At 39.7% G+C, this 19,695-nt stretch overlaps 1 long non-coding RNA gene across 5 annotated transcripts in view; it reads left to right on the top strand.

Moving 5' to 3' along the window:
- LOC147139941 (uncharacterized) overlaps window positions 1-19,695 on the top strand; it is a 396,230-nt gene that overhangs the window by 30,370 nt on the left and 346,165 nt on the right. The gene's annotated exons all lie outside the window — the stretch shown is intronic.

Raw genomic sequence — 19,695 nt, 5'->3', positions numbered from 1 at the left:
CACTCATTAACCAAACACAAAATAGGTTGAGTGTGACTGGTAAATGAGACACTATAGGGTCAGATTGAGTATGGTGGAACTGATATTATACTGATATGCTTTTATTTTAAAGGACTGACTGATATTGCCACGACTTGTCTGAGTGTTGCCGAACAGACGGGGAGGCTCGTTACACGACAGAAAGTTGATAAAGGCGACAAACGTAATATAATTCAAAAAAGAAATGTCTTCCCTTCCTCGCCGTCAATGATATGCCACAAAGAGTTTTCCATAAAGCCAAAAGTGACGTAGTAATAAAATGACTTTTTAAAAAAATATTTGTGGGTGTCTGCAACAGATTAATTGAATTTAAATGATTTCCAATGGAAATAGTTGCTTTGGATTTTGTACGATTTGGTTTTAGTCAGACTTTCTTGATGGGATTAATTATGAAAACTGAAGTTTCACGGTGTGTATTTTTCATGCTGTCAAAACCGGTCATATTTGCCCAAGAAAATATGTAAGGGTTCAAGTTTATTCAATAAGCACGACTTCTTTAACGTTGGAGGACACCTTTGTGTCTTTCTCCTAACTTTGCGCATGATGAAGCGCCTCCATTAGACATGACGCAAATGTAAAATAATCCAAAGTAATGGATGGAGCTGTGTTTTTGCTGCAGATAACTAAATGTATCATGAGTAGATTAGGATGCCGAGACACGTACGCACGCTCCAGTCAAGAGCTCCGCACTCCACACAGGAAGTCAAAGAAAGTCGTTTGGCCCCTTTTGTTCTCCCACCCGCCGCCGCAAGGTTGGCGTAATGAGGGCTGTTTTTCAGCTACGTGTATTTTCGGCATTGCAATTCCAGCTGGAGTGCTGAGAAATCACCTGGTGGCGCTTGAGAGCTTATCTGAATAAAGAAGACTCTTATCGGAGGGATGGCGCACACGCGCAAGGTCAACGGCTGGATAAATGTCTCCACAGGGGGGCGATGTTTTTACGGCCCAAAAAAATAGTCGGAATGAGGCACCATTTGAGGCGCCCGGTTAAGTAACACTCGCACACACACAGGATTAGGTTTCAAATCAAGGTTTCAAATCAGACTATGGTTTCCAACAAGGTTATGTTTTTCCAATTAGGGTTACGAGTCAGGATTAGGGTTTCGAGTTTTAGTTTAGAATGAGTGTTGGGTTAGGGGTTAGTGCAGGGTTTCAAATTTGGTTTCAATTTGTGAGTGTAATCCTGGGTTATGTTGTCAAATTTGGGTTTCAAGCCATCTAATTTAACTTTTAAGGCTGTGTTTGAAACCTGGTTTAGGGTTTTAATCAAGGGATACAGTTTTGCTTTAGGGCTTCAAGCCAGCGTTAGGGTTTGGAGTTTGGGTTTAAATTAGATTTGCCAGCCTGGGTTTCAATTATGAGCCATTTTCCAGGTTGAGGTTTAAAACAAGGGATAGGGTTTTAAATTGGGTTTAGGGTTTCAAGTTGATGTTTCAATTTGTAGTTTCAAACCTTGGTTGGGGTGTCAAATTAGGGTTTCAAGCCTGGTTTAGAGTTTCAAAGTAACATTTCAGGCTGCGGTTTGGTTTTCAAGTTTGTTTTCAATTTACAGTTTTCGACCCAGGTTTACCTGGTCAAATTTGGGTTTGGAATTTCGGTTTCAATTCAGGTTTTTAAGCGAGAGTTTAAAGCCTCCTGTTTGAGTTTCAAGTTGTTCATCATTAAGATGTCACAGAACAACATCTTCATCAAGTCAGCTTTCGCTTATCCATCTTTGACCCTTGGATGCGATCACACATTTAGGTCTTTTAATCATGTCATAAATGTGAACTTAACTTTTTCAACCGGCAACATCACAAATAATCCATTTGCCCCAACTATGACCCAATCCATGAGGTTAAACCATGAATGGAAGGTAGATTAAACTCTCACTACACACACATACACACGCACGCTCACAAAGTGAGTAATCTCTCCTCTTAGTGTCTCTTCTTGTGTCCTATTATGCGCGGCTTTTCCTTGCGATGGGAATGTGAGCGTCTAATTATCCACAGATGGACGCCTTCCAATGCCAGCAAATGAGCACATTTGCCAGTGGACAAATCATTTTAACCCTGACAAGAAAAGGGGGACATCTTGCAACCCTAATTACAATCACAGGCCAGCAAAACGGGGAAAAAACACAAACGCACACACACAAATGTGCTGTGAGGCCACATTAGCATTTGAGGAGAGGAGAAACATTCTTTTTGTCTTCTTCTTCTTCTCTTTTGCGGCTGCTCTTTTCATGGCTGTCCAAGCAAGTTACAAGGCTGCTGGGAGATTTGTGCTGATTTGTACTATTTTTTTTTTTAAATGTTTTTGTTTTGTTCCCGCCTCCCCAACCAGTTGCCACCGCAGACCAACACAACACACAAACCCAAAAGAAAAGTGACAAGTGTTGATGTTGAGGAAGGGCTTGTTTCTACTTGTAAACAACCATGTGGAAATAAATGTGCTTGTTGTAGTTTGAGGGAGGAAAGTGTGGGAAGAAAACCTTCTCACAGGAAAATAGACATTTTGTTTCACGGAGAATAGCCTCCATTAAAAGATAGCTTTGCCTGCTGACACCACCCGGCTTCATATTAGGCCAAAGTTAGGGGCTCAAAGTACTGTCAGGTTTCACATCAGGGTTAAGGTTTCAAAGAAGGGTTTCAAATTAATCTTTCAAGCACAGATTAGGGTTTCAAATTAAAGTTTCATGTCAGGGTTTTGCTTTCAAGAAAAAGGTAGGGTTTGAAACTAAGGTTAGGATTCCAAAATAGGGTTTCAAGCCATGATTACTGGGCATGTACACACGCACGCACACGCACACACACACACACACACACACACACACACACCGTCATATGAAATGACACACATGAGGACCCATGCACATGTATAGACTAATACACACACACACTTCCTGCTGTTAATTTTGCATAGGTTGTCGTTGATGGATGATTTTGCTGGCTAATGGTTATAAATGCATTAGCGCAAATCGGCTAGACTTGCGCGCGAACGCACTCACGCGCGCACATTCCCCCCCTCCGAGCGTAATCTTCTCGGCGTCCTTCCGATTCAATTTGCCGTCATTACTAAGTCATGAGCCGCCATGTTTACGGTGACGTGTGTTCATTTTTTCCCATCCGAGGCTCGCCGCGCTCATTCCGCTGCTCGTCCTGTTTAAAAATAGCGCCGCCGTGTCATTAATCAACGACACACAAACACAACGGCGCGCGCACAACTCGCGTCAAATTGATCGGCCGCCATGTTGCCTTGCGCAAGGCCGCTGTGGGCGCGTAATGGCGCGTGGAAAAGGATGTTCTCCTTCACCGCTAACCTTGTTTTTAACCTGATGTATGACACTCTCACTGCATGCGTGCTCTTACGTGTTTTCTGGAACCATTTCTCAATCCGGAATCAGGAATGCATGTACTTTCTGCATGCAAGTGCACAATTGGTTAATCTAAGTCAGAGGTGCTAACTACATTTACGGCATCACATTACTGGGAGGCATTACATTTATGGGCTTGTAAGTGTAGTTTTAATGCAACATGTGTTTTACTATTACTTGAGTTTTACTATTACTTGATAAGAAGAAACTGTAATTTTACTGTGTGACATTGAGCTCCATTATACTCCTTACTTTTATTTTTTATGAATCTGTTATTGCTTGTGCAATGTTTTGGTTAGCCAGAGATACTTCTGCACCGGGCACTGTCACATGACTGTGTCACCAATCCAAGGAAACTACGAGCAACTTTTGACTGTAAGCAACAAAAGTTAATGTAAGACAATTTCTTGTGGTGCAATTGGCCTTAATTTGTTATTTTATAAACATTACATTTATGATTGTTTCAGTTAGTGATATTGTTGGGCAATATTTAAATATGCACATTCCCATTTTACTCTGTATATTTTTGTTTATGCTCATTCATTCATGCTCAACAGTTACTCAGTACTTGAGTATTTTTTTTCCACTGAGTACTTACTCTTACTCGAGTAATTGCAATTTAAAAGGAAGAAGGAACTTCATTAAAGTTGATTATGAACAATAAATTACATGAAACAATTAAACTAAATATATTTTGAAAAAATCAATTAAATTAAGTAAATTGATTAAAATATGAGTTCATTAAATTAACTAAATAAATCATGTCATTATGTACCGTAATTAAACAAAATATGCATTGGATTATATTGAAAACACAATTTCATGAATTAATACATTTTTCAAAAGATTACATTGATAAATTCTTGAAATAAAGTAAATTCAAAAAGTAATAACATTGAAAAAAATCTGTGTGACATTCATTTAATAACAATTATGTTTGGTTTGAAAAATATATGTTTTTATTTCATTTGCTTACAAAATATAGATGATATAAAATTCATACATAATGAACTGAAATCCATTTCCAGATCTTAAAAAAACAGACACATCTCACAAATTAGCATAGCTAAATTTATTAAATAAATGTAAATACATTACATAATTAATAGAATGTACACTAAATGAAATGAATACAATAGTTTATACTTTCTTGCGTTAACTTGCTTGGCTCTGCCGTTGGCATGATTTGTTTAAAGTCAGTGGTGCTTGCAGCTATTGACTTGCTTTCATTCAGCCGTAAAAATGAAAACAAAATGAAAATGGCCATTCATTCTCTCCCAGTATCAGATTTTAGTCATAAAAATCTGAGTGTGTCCAAGCTTTGTGTGAAACAATGAGCTGCTTTTGATGCCTTGCCATGTTCGCGTTGTCTTGTTTTTCTTGTGTGGTGGCGCCTGCGAGCTCTTTTAACACTTTGGTGATAATGCTCTCCTCTCCTCTCCTCTGTGTTGTGTTTACTTTGTTTCCCAGCCTCTTTATCTGCTTCACTTCTAATTCAAGCGGCATCTCGGGCCCTCCCGAAATTAATCTGAAGCGGCACAATGAGCTTAGATGGCATTACATATGCAAACAAGAGTCAGATATTAAAAAGACGGCGCAAAGCAAAATGAAGCCTCAGCGATGTCCTGATGAATGACGATCAAGCATGTTGATGTTGGATTTCCACTGTGCTGCTGGTGGTGCTTGGGGAAATGAAACACGCGTGATTAATCTATGATCGCATGTGCTCGTGGGCCCATTTTATGGCATTAATAACATGCAAGTCATTGTGAGCAACATGCTGTCTTACAGCTACACTCAGAGGACTCCAGCTTGTGTTTAGGGCCCAGCAGAAAATGTGTCAAAAAATGATCCCTAAATTTGAAGCAAGGTTTCAATGGCTGGCAAAATTCAAACCCTGAAGCACGCTTGGCCCGTGGCCAAATTGGTCTGTATTCGGAATCTAATTAACCAACCCGATGGAGTGATCCGACTCGCCGTTGTCCGTCACGATTGCTTGCCGACTTCTTGTTAACCTCGTTAGCATCTGCCAGCTTTTAGGGAAGAGACGGCGTCGCGTGCTAATTAGCGCCCTCGGCCAGCTCGACCTTTACACAAAAAGGCTACATTGTCGCCTCGGATGAAAAACGCGTTAATGCGACGTTTTTTTTTTTTTTGTGGGGGGGGGGAACCCTTTTGATTAGCTTTGTAATTGAATTAAAAGTTTAGCACAGGTGGAATGTGCTAAGTCAGCATGGCCTGTAAAGTCTGTCCACTCACCGGCCAAGATCATTAATTGTAAAACAGATCCATTTTTTAAATGCAGTGTGACGTTTTTGTGGTAAGTATGGTAATTAACAGAGGTTGTATTTTTTGTGGTCAAATCATCAATAATCAAGCAGAATTTGATCATTTTTCCTCCCTTCCAATCAAAGTCAGCAAAGGCCCAATTACACCGGTCAACAGCAAATTTTAATCAGATGGCTTCATATGTCCCTAAACGTATTTTTGATGCTGATTTTAAAAATATGTTTACCGTTTTTTTTCAAATTCAATCAAATTTGACCGATAAAAGATTGTGCAATATGGATATCACCATGTGTTATAATTTATAACGATAACGTTTCAGAAAAAATTCCACGTTTCTGTGAACCTAATTCATAAATATTACTAAATGCATTTACTGTACTACACACTGTATTATTGTTATTGTATTATTAGTATTATTATGAAAACCTGATGTGCTAGACAAAAGAAAAACAAGGGCAGGTTTGGAATCAGCCCCAAAAAAATAAATCTAGAAATGTTTACTTGCATCTTTGATTAATCAATGCAGATAGACAATTTAACAGTACTCATGCATATATTCTTGATCCTCTGTGAAAAATGACAAATACTATTACCGCTTACAGTGAATTGAACTTGTGAGGCAGTCTATTGATTATAGTGGTAGCTATAAAGCTAAGTTATCTGGTTCCAGTATTTAAAAATGAATTGATAAAAATGGTATATTTTTGTATAAGTACCATATGCCCGAGTTTATGACCACTTTTTAACATTCCACACGCTTAAATGAATCTCCTCAGTGTCATTCAGGTTTTTTGCCGTCGAGGGCACCGTTGCCAGTCGTCGGGTGATTTACGGCGCGTGATTAGCTGATGAGCGGCGAGCAGACGAGCAGAGAAGCCCTCCAGCCAATTGGGAGAGGAGTGGAGATAATCACACATGCTTAACCGTTTAATGGGAATACGCTGGATATGAATTTCCTCATCCGGAAAAACAAACAGAAATGATTAATGGGAGGTGGTTTTGGGGGGAGGAATTAGCATCGGAGACGTTGACTGTTGGAATTAACTGAATAATTCAACGTGTTTCTTCTTCTTACTATCTCCTGCACCGGGCTGCGCTATCAAACATATTTACATTATGCAGAAGTGTCACTTACCCATTTATATCTTTTTGGAGAATGCCACCACCAGGTGTCAACTATTTTTCAAGATTCCTTCCAATCGATAGTATTCGTAGTCTTGTAATCTATGACATTTTAAGCAAAAAAAAAAGAAAAGAAAATCAAGTTTCCCACTTGGTATCTTCATATGAGTGGATATTGGCAAGATTGTTTGGGATTCGGCAAGCACCCATAGAGACCTTTCATTTCATGAGTGAGTTAAAGTCGTTATTGTGTAATTAAATTTTTGTCCTTGGTACTTGTCAAATTTGACATCAGACAAGTTTGAAAAGAAAATGCTGCCAAAATCAAACCATCTAAGCAACTCTTTGCTGACTCGTGCCTGCCAAGTTTTGACAATCGGAAGAACATTGCAAAACATGTAAGGCTTTTCATGTTTAACTTGTTTGACATTGCTGTAACCGTGAAATTTAACGTTGACTTTTACACTTTGGCATATAGGTAGCTCTGAAACCAAAGAGCCAATGTGGGAAATATTTTCAAAATGACCATAATAAATGCTGGAAAAACCCTGCTGCTTTCATTTTTACGTTTAATCTTAGCTACAGTCAAACTTGAACCCTCTGGTCTTTATGCTAGCCATTTGTGTTTACCTTACATGAGCCATATGCTGCTTCACCTTATCTAATTACGTCTGACGCTGCACGCCCTGATAGAATCTTCTTTTAGTCATTACACTTTGTCTTCCCATTAGCACTGATGCTAGCACAGTGATGATTTGCGGTAGCCATGACAACGGTTGACAAAGCTAACAATTTCCATGCTTCCATTGTACTGTATAGCCCTCGTTCATATAGTTTTTTTTTTTTTTTTTTTTTTTAAATATTTTTTTAATATATATTCTTATATATTTATTAGCCCGCCAAGACGTCAGGAGCTAAAACGTTCTCATTCAGCACAAATCAACACTGGAGAGAGCAATGTAGGCTTAAATGAGCTATTCCTGACAACTGAATGCCGCTATATGTTTTAATTAGGCCGCCAAGAAGGATATACGTTTTAATTAGCACCGTCTCCCGCGGCCCGGGGGCCTGGAGGTTTAAACACTAAGGTAGCGCGTTAATCAAATGACACTAATTGTTTTCTCTCCCTGGCGTTAGAACTTTCAGAGAATCATTTTTTTTTTTTTTGCTTTCAGTTTGTTGTTTGGCTTTTAAAAAGCAAGCAATAAATAAATAAATAAGACTGACCTACTTTCATGTATTCCCCAGTGACCTGCAAGCTGCAGGTGTTGCGTGCACTTTCATCTCCGGCATTCCCAAAGCGCGGCCGACATGCACCCAGGTTTCAAACGGTGTAACATCTGTAAGCATCTGGGTGAATGATGGGAAGAATTCATTACACGTCGGGGATATTTTGATTCCTTATCGATTACAAGCAAATAGCTTAGCTGTGTTGACTTTTAGATGGTCCCAAATCAAGCCTTTTATTTTCCTTTTTTTTTGTTTTTTTTTGTGTGTTTTTTTACAGCCTCTACAGCAGCCCGTTTTGGCAGCAGATTTGTTTATGCACAGATTCACCTCCTTACGGAACCTCACTTGATTCATTTTCCGTTGTTCTATATGGTACTTATAAACTACGTTGATATATTTACAACACATACAAACATTTAAATCAAGATTTTTGTCCTTCCTGGTTTTGATTTCTACCGCAACCTGTTGAGGCATCATACTAGGTGATGAATTTTGCTGGTAACACCCCTGTTCCAAATTCTATCCCTTCAATCATGACGAACAGCAACGCCTAATCTACAAAAATCCTCAAAAATATAATTGATGATAAAGCCTCGTTTTATGACACATTTTTAAAATGTACATTCTAAACAAATAGACTTCATATGCTGATGTTGCTCGGCATGAGATTGTGTTTATGTCGGCTTTCGCATAGAAGCGAAAGAAAGAAAGAGAAGCGATGTGGAAACGAATGAGAAAGTAATAAAAATAAAATGGTTTAAAGAAAATCGAAGAATGTAGAGGAGAGAGAATGGAGTTTGACTCTGCTTTGCCCCCATTACACAAAGCAAATACCTTTTCTGATTGCATTTCTTTCGGTGTGTGTGTGTTCGGGGGTGTGCGTGTGTGTGTGTCTTAGAAAATAAAAAGTGGCTGCCAAGCCAAAGTTATGTTTTGGAAAATACTGGTGAGCATTTTAGATGCTTTATTCACACTGTTTCCCAGTGTGAAACTATTGAATTTGGACAAATAATTTGAAATGAACACAAACAATCTCAACTGGTGGAGTAATAAAACAAAACAAACAAAAAACCATGGACCAATATGACCTTTCTGAATTTCAAACTAACACAACAAAAGTACAAAACTTGATATAATAATATTAGGGTTTCAAGCCCGTGTTGGGGCTTTAAGCTTGGTTTAGAATTTAAAGGTAGGGTTTCAAGCCCGATTTTGGTAGTAATATGGTTAGTTGCAATTGAGACTTTAAACAAAGATTACCACTAGGCTATGGCTTCAAATTGGGCTTTCATGTACAGATTTCAAGACTGGTTTTAGGGTTTCAGAGTAGGATTTAAAGACTCAGTAGATGTTCCAATTTAAGGGTTAGGATTTTGAATTTGAATTTCTACTTAGTTTCAAGCCATCGTAAGGCTTTCATAGGAGGGTTAGGATTTGAAATTAGGCGTTTCAAGCCTTGCTTAGAGTTTCAAATTTGGGTTTCAAGCCTGGGTTAAGCTTTCAAAGTAGGATATTGAGTTTGCGTTACGATATACTGGCTACAATATACCCAAATGAGCAATTTATGTGGGCATTACCTCCCCAGTGTGCACAATTTGGAATAAAAAAAAAATCCAGTGTCACATCATGCGACTCTTTGTGAAGTGTGGAGCAAAAATAACAAAGTTGTGCGAGCCACCAGAGACGTACCCTACATAGAAATGTCGCACGTGCACACAAAGTCGCGCACACAAACACGGGAAGCGGCGAGGACGCAGGAAATGCTCGACAAGACTCTTCCTAAAGCTGGAGGGCCAAACACAAGCTCGCCGTGTCTCGTGACGCCTTCCCAACCAACGCCTAACCTTATTACAGTATGATTTCGTGTTTTTTTTTTTTTAGGTCGGGCTGTTGTTTTCCTCTCCTGCTGTTTGCCTCTCGTGCCCCTTCCGCCATGTTCCTGTTACTGCTGCTAATTAGATGAAGACTTATCGCGGTGCTGCGACAGAATTCTCCACAGAGCCGAGTGGCGATATGAATAATTGAGACGCAATTAGCCTCTCGCTATCACGCCGCTGACCGGGCGCCTCGGCCGGCTTAAGGGCGCTCAACCGCCTACCTTATGTGCCGCTGCGGGTGTTCGCTGATGATGAATGTACAATGTAAGACAAGCATTGGACTAAATGTGACAGTGAAGTATTCCACAAATGAAAACAGTCCCGAGGGGTATTAATAGTAGATAAGACAAGATCTGTGATTATTTTCACAAAAATGGCATTTCTAATTTTCATCAGTTTTTTTCCCCTCACTACTTTGAAAGCCAACTTAATTGGAACTCAAACCCTTACTTGAAAACCTCAATTAAAATGTTACATTCTAACTTGATACCCTGACGCAGGTTTGAAACTGCAGTTAGAAATCCTAATTTGAAACCGTAAACCAGGCTTAAAACGCTACTTCGAAATTCCAAACCTACTTTGAAACCTTAACCCAGACTTTAAAACCACATTTGAAACCCTAACTTCTAACCCAAATGGAAGTTTGGTAACCTAGATTGAAAACCTGATTTGAAATTCTAACGCTGGCTTGTAACCCCCAACTGAAACCCTAATCAAGGCTTGATACCCTAATTTGTAACTCTGACTTGAAACCATAACAAAGTTTTTTAACACGGATTTGAACTCTTACCTCGAAAACCCTAACCTAGTTCAGCACTCTAACAGGATGAAAACTTCACTCTAGTCTGAAACGTAACACATGCTTGAAACCCGAGTCCGAAACCCGAACCCTGTCTTGAATCCCTACTTTGAAACACCAACCCTGGCTGGAAACGCTGACTTGAAACCTGAACCTTGTCATGGCATCAAAAATGATGATACTGTAACCCAGGCTTGAAATCCTAATTTGAAACATTAACCCTTGCTTGAAACCCTCATTTGAAAATCATAACCTTGTCTTGAAAACCTAATTTGAAACCCTAATCCTAGTTTGAAACCCTAACACATGCTTGAAACCCAACTTTAAAAAAAACACTTTTGCCCATGCTTTGGAACCCTAACCCTAGTCTGAAGCATAACACAGACATAAAACCCTAATTTGAAGTCCTACCCTAGCATTCTGACCCTCATTCAAAATCTTACCCTTGTCTTGAAAGTCTCCTTTGAACCCCTAAATCCTAATTTTGAAAGTTTAACCCAGGCTCAAAAGCCCAACCCTTGTTTGATGTCACACAAACTATTTTTGGGTGGGTACGAATACGATGTATTAAATGTATAATTGTTATTATTCGTGGTTGACCGCGCTGAGACTTGCAATGTTGTCAATGGCTACAAGTTGCATCCATCAGCCCGTGTGACCAACTTCCTCCTTCCACTCTCTCCTCCACCTTTCCTCCTGCTCCTCCTCCCCCTCTTGCTCCTCTTCCTCCCCTGACAGCGCTATGAATAACAATTAGAGGATATACAAGTCACAGAGAAACCATTTAAAAGTTTGAAATCACTTCTGTGTGTCACGGAGGAGGAAGAGAAAGAGGAGGAGGCCTGTTGCCGAGGATACGGGCTGAACGGGGCGGGAGGGGGATGAATATATGCGTGTGTCTGTGTGCGTGTGCGTGCGCATTTGTGATAACACGATTAGTGAGTAGAATACCAAATGGTGATTAAGAACACATGTATGCTAACTGCTAACTGTTCTTGCGACAGCCCATTCTTGTGCACTTGGATAGGGTGTTGGAAAAATAGCCTGAAAACAATCAAAAGTTGATTCACATTGACGCCAGTAAGACACAATGACATACACACGGCAACGCAACGTGAACACACTCATGATAGTAACGTCCAATACACAAGTACAACAAAACAGTATATCGAACCCAGACTTGAAACCCTAATTCAAACCCCAACCCTGGCTTTACACCCTAATTTTAAACCCCAACCATTTGAAACCTAAACCCTGTCTTGAAACTGTAATTTTAATCCCTAACAATGGCTTGAAACATTAATTTAAATTATAACCTATTTTGAAACCCTAACCCAGGCTTTAAAAGTCAATTTGAAAATCAACCCAGGTTTGAACTGCAAGTTTAAAACCCTAACCTTGGCTTGAAACCCACATTTAAAACCCTAACCTTAGTTTGAAAACTTAACCCTGGCTTGAAACAGTTCCATTCAACCCATTCTCACTCATTCTAACCCAAATTTGAAACCCTAATTTGAAAGCATAATCCTGATACGAGACCCTAGTTTGAAACCCCAATCCAACCTCAAAACCTTTTCTGAAACCCTAACCCAGGATTTAAACCTTAATTTTAAACCGTAACGCCGGCTTGAAAGGCTATTTTAAAACCATAATCTCGATTTGAAACCCTACTTTGAAATAATGACCCAGGCTAGAACCCTCATTTGAAATGTCAACCATAGTTTAAAATGAACTTAATTTAACACCCTGATTCTGACAATAGTAAAGGTGACCTACTGGCAATATTTGGTTTTCTTTTTTTTTTTTTTAAACATCCTGTCTTGGTCTGTCCAACATGTTGTGTGATTTTCAAAGCGATAAAACATTCAAATGTGTCAAACCATTTAAAAAGAATCAATGTGCAAGACTTGCGAGTCTTGTAGCGCACCCTAACGGTGAGCTGTGAGCGGTCGGCGCTGATGAATGAAGCGAACAGTCAGGTGATGCTAATTGATGTCTCTTCCTATGCTCGCTTCCTTTTCGCCTGCGCAGTTCAATTACACTCATCCCGGGCCATCCATCAGTCGAATGAAGCCGGTCGCTGGGCCAAATTAAACGTGCCAATTTCAATTTGCCCGTTGGGAGGCAACAAAGGCGACAGAGACATCTGCCGTGTGGCCCAGATTGCTTTAAGGGAAGCGACGAAATAAGATGCGTGGAATGTGTGATTTTTTTTTTTTTCAGGTCATTGTGTTAGGACTGAAGAGCGCATGTCAATTACACCTTAAAACAATAAACCAGGCTTGAAACCCTAATCTACCTACATAATACGGGTTTGAAACCCGAATTTGAAACCCTAACCCAGGCTTGAGAAAAACACCATTTAAAACCCTAACGAAGGCATAGAACTCTACCTTTAAATCCTAGTTTGAAACCTACAACCTGTCTTGAAACCCTACCTTGAAATTTGAACAGAGGCTTAAAACTAATTAAGGCTTGAAACCCCAGAATTTAAAACCTTAACCCTAATTTAAAACCATAACCCTGGCTCAAATTCCTACTTTTAAACACTAATCTTGGTTTGAAACCCTAACCTAAGCTAGAAACCCTAATTTGAACCCCTACCTTGAAATGCAAACTCAGGCTTGAAACCTTAATTTGATATCCTAACCCGAACTGTGATTCCCTAACCATGTCTTTGAACTAGGGATGTTCCGATCAGGTTTTATGACACCGATACCGAGTATACCGATGCACGAGTGAGATCGGCCGATACCGCTTCCGATCACATGGAATATCTGTATATTTTTCCATTTATTTATGGTGACTGCTATTATGCAATATTATCTAAAAAAAAACAAAAAACAGCCATATTATTGCCGCAATTTTGACAAAAATCTATATATACTTTCAAAAGCATGAAGAAATACAAAACCGTTGCTGGCACAATACAACAATTACTCAGTCACAAAGATAACTGAAAAACTTAAATTTACCATCTTTTATTAAGATCAAAATAATCAGCAGTCTCAAAAGACTTAATTATGCAAAAAGACAAATAAATAACATGCCACCTAAACATTGCATGGTTCGGAATATAATCAAAGTAGAAAAAAAAAAAGTCACATGTAAGCGTCACTTGAATAAGATATTCAATGAGTTCCTAAATTGAAACGACTCAGGAACTTTATTGTCTTGTGCATAGACAAACTATCTTGAGCATTTGTTAACGAGAAAAAAGTCACTGTTAATCTTTGAATCTCCCTGTGGCAATCATGCCACTTATACTGCGCTGTGTCCGCGTTGACTTTATTCAATGCAGTGAGCCTCGTAAACTCACCATAGTCTCCCAATTGCTTGTTCTTCAAATGTCGGATTAAGTTGGTTGTGTTGAAACGTTTGGCCATGCTGCCCGCGCCAGGTACCTTTTCATGGCATATACAGTGTTACAAGACGCAAACTCCAAACACACAGCAGACAATGCTATGTTCACACCAACTGCGGTGGTCGGAATATTTGATCAAAGCCTTTTATTGCTGATCAAAACATCCGATCACCCGCAGCTCATGCTTAGCAGCCTTGTGTTGCGTCCCTCTGCTCGCAGCGGAGGCGCGGCTGCTTTAGGGAGCCTTTCTGGAGGCGGAGTCAATGTAGCTGACGCGGGCGGGCGCGGTTGCGTGCAGGGCGGCGCGAGTGATGCGTTTGGAGGGAGGGACGTCGTCGCGTATTAAACGAATCAACTTTTTTGCCATTTCGTCTCGCGGCAGCCAAGCATGAGCTGCGGGTGATCGGCAATAAAAGGCTTTGATCAAATATTCCGACCACGTAATTTTTCACGAAAATCGGCCGATCATGATCGGTGCCCGATCGATCGGAATTTAAGATTCTCCTTTTTGTCTTTAAATCATTCTTTCCTCTGGCTTTTGATCAGACCTGAAATTTTCGGCTCTTTTGCGGTGTCAATTGTATATAGTGTTTTATGCCAATTTATTGGCTTTATTTATTTATATTTTTATTTATATTTTAAATATTATTTATATCTATATTTGTTAATACATGTATCACAGCCTTTTATTGTTTTTGTTCTATTTATTGTATTGTTTGTAAAGTGCTTTGTTACAGCTCTAGCTGTTATGAAATGCGCTATATAAATAAAATTGTATTGTATAAAAACGGTTGAAAAAGGCTAATGTCTTATGTATAGAAGATTTTTTTTTAAATCGTGTCTTATTATGAAAAGAAGAATGGACTAGAATAGTATACACAATAGAATATAAAATAATAGAAAATATTTGACCATTATTGTCACTGAATAAGCAAGGATAAAAACTCAGTTAGGCATCTCACAATTTGTAGCATTGAGGGAAAACAAAATCATGTGGTTTATTTCTATGACTTTGAGATTTCAAATGATTTAAAACTGACAATATCTGTCTTCTAGCGTTTGTGCCTTACCTTGAAGTGAACTTGATTTGACAATGGTTTTAGTCGCATTCTGAGCGGGTTTTCGCACGCACTCCTGACAAATCAATTAGCGGCGTGTTGACTTGGCTTCGCGGCGCCCCCAGCTTCAATTAAGCACCTGGCTGCAACCTGCCACATCAAAACAAAAGCCGGAGACGTGCTCTCGAGTCGTCTTTCTAAATGAAGACGAGAAGGAACAATCCATCAATGACAGTCAGTATTTGCACCTTTAGTTGGAATTTACTTATAGAAGTAGAAGCAAAGTGTCTTAGTCGCCACCAACTGTGAGGAAAATCACTTGCAAAATAGGGTAAGTCTGGGATAAGGTTTTAAATGAGGGTTTCAAGCCAGGTTTAGTGTTTGAAACAATAGTTAGGGTTTGAAACCTGGGTTAGGGTTTTCACTAGAGTGAGGGTTTCAAGACTATATTAGGGATTAAAAGTAGGGTTTAAACTAGATTTAGGGTTTCAAAGTACAGTTTTAAACTAGGGTTGAGGTTTCAAATTAGGGTTTCAAACTAGAGTTAGGGTTTCTTAGTAGGGTTTCAAACTAGGGTTTGACCCCTAGGGTAATGGTTTCAAATGAGGGTTTAAAACTAGTGTTACGGTTTTAAACTAGGTAAGGGTTTCAAATCAGGGTTTTAAACTAGGGTTAGGATTTTGAAGTAGGGTTTTAAATTTGGATTAGGGTTTCAAATTAGGGTTATAAAGTAGGGTTGGGGTTTCAAAGTAGGGGTTTAAAGTAAGATTTGGGTTTTAGACTCGGTTTTGAGTTTGAAAGATCGCGTTTCAAGCCGGAGTTATGATTTTTAGACTATTGTTAAAGTGTCATCTCAAAGTAAGAATTCAAGGCTGCCCTTCTGAGTCATGTTCCAAATTACCACGCTATCCAGCAGTTTTCCCCCAATCCTAATGTAATATCGTGGAAAATCTTCCGTTTTGTGTGTGTGAACTCATATTGGGGAAGCCTCTCAGAGTGGCGAGCGAGATTCACACGTCACTTAAAAGGTCTTCGCGCAACCTTCCGCTAGGGCTCAACGGCCCATCAAAGGAAGGCAGATGACACTTTTTCTTTGGCTTGAAGCAGACAAGACCGTCGTGGAACGACACCGTCTTATCAATTATGGAGACCTTCTCACACTCCATTTGCATCATGACTTGTGCTTCGCTGCTAGCCATAGCGTAGATGTGTTTATTCTTTTTTTGTGCGCTGACGACCACACGGCGTGTCCGAGCCATCTGTACAACAACTGCCGCGCACGCGCGCACAAACACACGCGTAGACAACATGCACACGCATTGACATGCCAAAGAGGATTGATAATAGGGCAAATTAGCTGTAGATTTGCAATGAAAGATCAGTTCATTAAAAATGCATTAAGTGTGAACGGGCTGAGTTGATGCTAAATGGAAGGAGGAGGAGAATCCAGATCATCCGCATGTTCCCCTCTGACTCCACCGTGTCGGATCGCCAAACATTGGAAAATATCTGCTGTTCAACAGCACAGCTCCACAATTCGCAATGATAAGCTTGTTTTGCACTGATTTAAGCAGAAGCACAGATATGGTTGTTGCAGTTTGACACAAAAGGGCTATTTCTGCAAAACTCTACATGTCATCACAAACATGACATCTTTGAATTGCAGCATCATGAAAACCTGTGCGAACACTGAGTTTGTTCACAAAAAAAAAAAGTCTTTGAAAATGTCACGTGTTGCCTTGAAAACACTTAATTTTGCCCCCAAGCTTTTCTACCCACAAAATAAAATGCTTGGCAAGGCTCACAGTCGTTTTGGTCAGAAACATTTTTCACATATTTATTTGCCATGAAACCACTACATTTGCTCACAAAAACGCAAAGACGGTGTTGTGTTTTGCCAGCTTTTGCTTACTCAAAGTTTCCACTGAACCATTTGAGCCTATACTAGACCACTAGACAATTTAACCTAAAATATTTTTTTCTTTCATTTTTGGTCAAAATGCAGCGTGTCTACATGAAAGCGTAAAGGTTGACCACTAACATTTTTTTTTCACACACAAATATGCAATTATGCAGGACAATGGTAGTCTCTAATCAGAAATATTTTCCAATTAAAATGGGGAAATCAAGTCCAAAATGTTCTTCACCCCCCCATTTTCTGAGTTTGGTCATGTGGCATTAACAAGCGGAGCTGTGCTTGGTCCTTAGCTGAGCCCTGAGCAACTTTATTGTCATTTTCAGTCGACAACAAGTGGAAAATTGGCCGCCCCTGAGATGGATAAAAACAGGTGAAGTTTCCCACTTAATTCATATCCCACAAACGCAACGTTAATCAGAATGTTGTTTTGAATGGTGGGTGGCTTAGAGCACATTATTGTAAAGCACATTTTTAACTTGACTTCCCTTTAAAATTGTCCACAAAAACCCAGTTTTGCCTTGAACAATATATCATTTTGGCCATGAAAAGACTGATATTATAATAGGGCCCGGGAAACATAATATTTGGACACGAAAATATATCATTTCCCACTTGAGTAGTAGTTGTGTGAATGGGCTTTTTTTTTTTTGATCCCAAAAGTTGTACCTTGGCACAAAAATGCTAAATTTGGCCCTCCAAAACAGGACATACTGTCACAAAAAATGACACATTTGTCCAGGAAAAATGAATCCCTCCCATGGAGATGCAATACTTTCCCTTTTAAATTAGTGTATACATTGTTGAAAATGCATTTTGCCTCCCACACTGTGCAGGGTTCTTTGATTTGAGTCGTGTTCCTTGTTTTCGGCTTGTCAGAGTGCAAAGTCATAGGAGGGACAGCGGCCACCCTCAGAATGGGCCGAGCATTTAATTGCATCCTGGTTAAACACATTTGTTATGGCTTCTTCTTCTTTCATTCTTCAAAGTCTTGACACAGATTTGGCTGTCACTGCTTGTCGTCTTGTGTGGAACAAACTTGCAAAGTGAGACACTGTTAGCCGCAGTGTGATCTCCACACTTGAGGAGCTTTCTCCCAGGACTTTAACCTTGCATTTCAATGTGGCCGGGTGATGATTCTGAGGACGAATGAAGGGAAGAGGAGGATGAGGAGGATTGCGCGCACACACACACGCACGCACGCACGCACACACTTCAGCGTCAGTCCCCTGCACTGCTGCTGAAAGGGAGATGATGATTATGCAAATGAGCACTCTCTCTTTCTGAAAGATTAAACAGGCCTCTGATTGCTTTTACATAACCTTCACTTGCATGCAGCCCGCCACTGTCCTATGCTCTATGCACACACATGCATGTACATACACACAAACGCCCGCGCGCACATTGCATTTTGTGTCGTCTGTCTGGTGTAAAAATGGCCTCTCACTAACCTCTCCTTGGTTACGATGGGTGTCGGACGCAGTCACTTTGTTTCTTCACACGCTTCCTGTGTGTCCTTGTGCACAGAGCAGCAATTTGTATGGTTTTTATTTTTGGTTTTTAACTGTGTGTAACTATTTACTAATTGCAAATTGGTATTAACATACTAAAGACAAAAATCCTATGCATTGACTCAAAAGGCCAAATATTGTCCAATAAATTCAAAGAAATGATATAGTATGTTAAAATTAAAATACACAAAGGCAACAGTAGACGTTATTTTCTGAGGCTAGTTTGCTTTCAAAATGATTGGTTGATTTTAGAGGGTTTCACAAACAGGCTTTCTGTTTTCCAAAAATGCAATATTTGTATGTGAAAATGTAATACTTGACCACAAAAAGTCATACTTTGCCACCAAGATACAACACTTTGCCCTTAAAACTCAAACGAATCAAGGGTGGAGATGATTGAAAAAACAATAGTGGGATGTGTAGTTGGTTAAGCAGATGTTAAACAGATGTATGGATGGATGATGATGATAAATGGTGGAAAGATGGATGGATGATGTACAGGTGGATGAATGAGGTTAGTGATGAATTGGTGGATGGATGGATGAATGGATGATGATGGATGGATGAAATAAGATGGTAGACTAATGGGTGAGATGAATAACGGATGGATGCAAGGATGGATGAAGTGGATAGATGAGGTTGATGCCAGGTGGATGGATGAGTTTGGTGCTACATTGACGGATGGATGGTCGGATGGATGGATGAATTGATGATGACTATGATGATGATGGTAGACTAATGGGTGAGACGAATAATGGATGGATGGATACAAGGATGGATGAAGTGCAGATGTCTGGACGCTGGACAGGTGGATGGATGACTTTGGTGCTATATTGACTGATGGATGAATAATGTATGTATGTATGGATAGATACAGTAGATAAAGTGTGGTGGATGGAGGGCCGGTAGATAGCTGAATTTGGTTAATGACTTTAAGTGAAGTCACGACCCCAAATTTGATGGATGAACTTAATGGTCTCATCATTTAGCGCATCGGTTTGCTGCGTGTTGTGTTCAAGGACGTCGGGTAGAGTTGATGCACAAACGAAAATGAGCATCTTACCACAGAACCACACCCTCACTGGCATACTCAACTGACACGCCATAGACCAGAGATGCTTAATTAACTCTCT

The sequence above is a fragment of the Filicampus tigris genome, chromosome 11 (assembly GCF_054856515.1).
Source record: "Filicampus tigris isolate MCC_2025a chromosome 11, RoL_Ftig_1.0, whole genome shotgun sequence".
Taxonomy (NCBI): Eukaryota; Metazoa; Chordata; class Actinopteri; order Syngnathiformes; family Syngnathidae; genus Filicampus; species Filicampus tigris.
The sequence above is the reverse complement of the archived record's forward strand: the minus strand, read 5'-3'. Positions and strand labels throughout refer to the sequence as shown.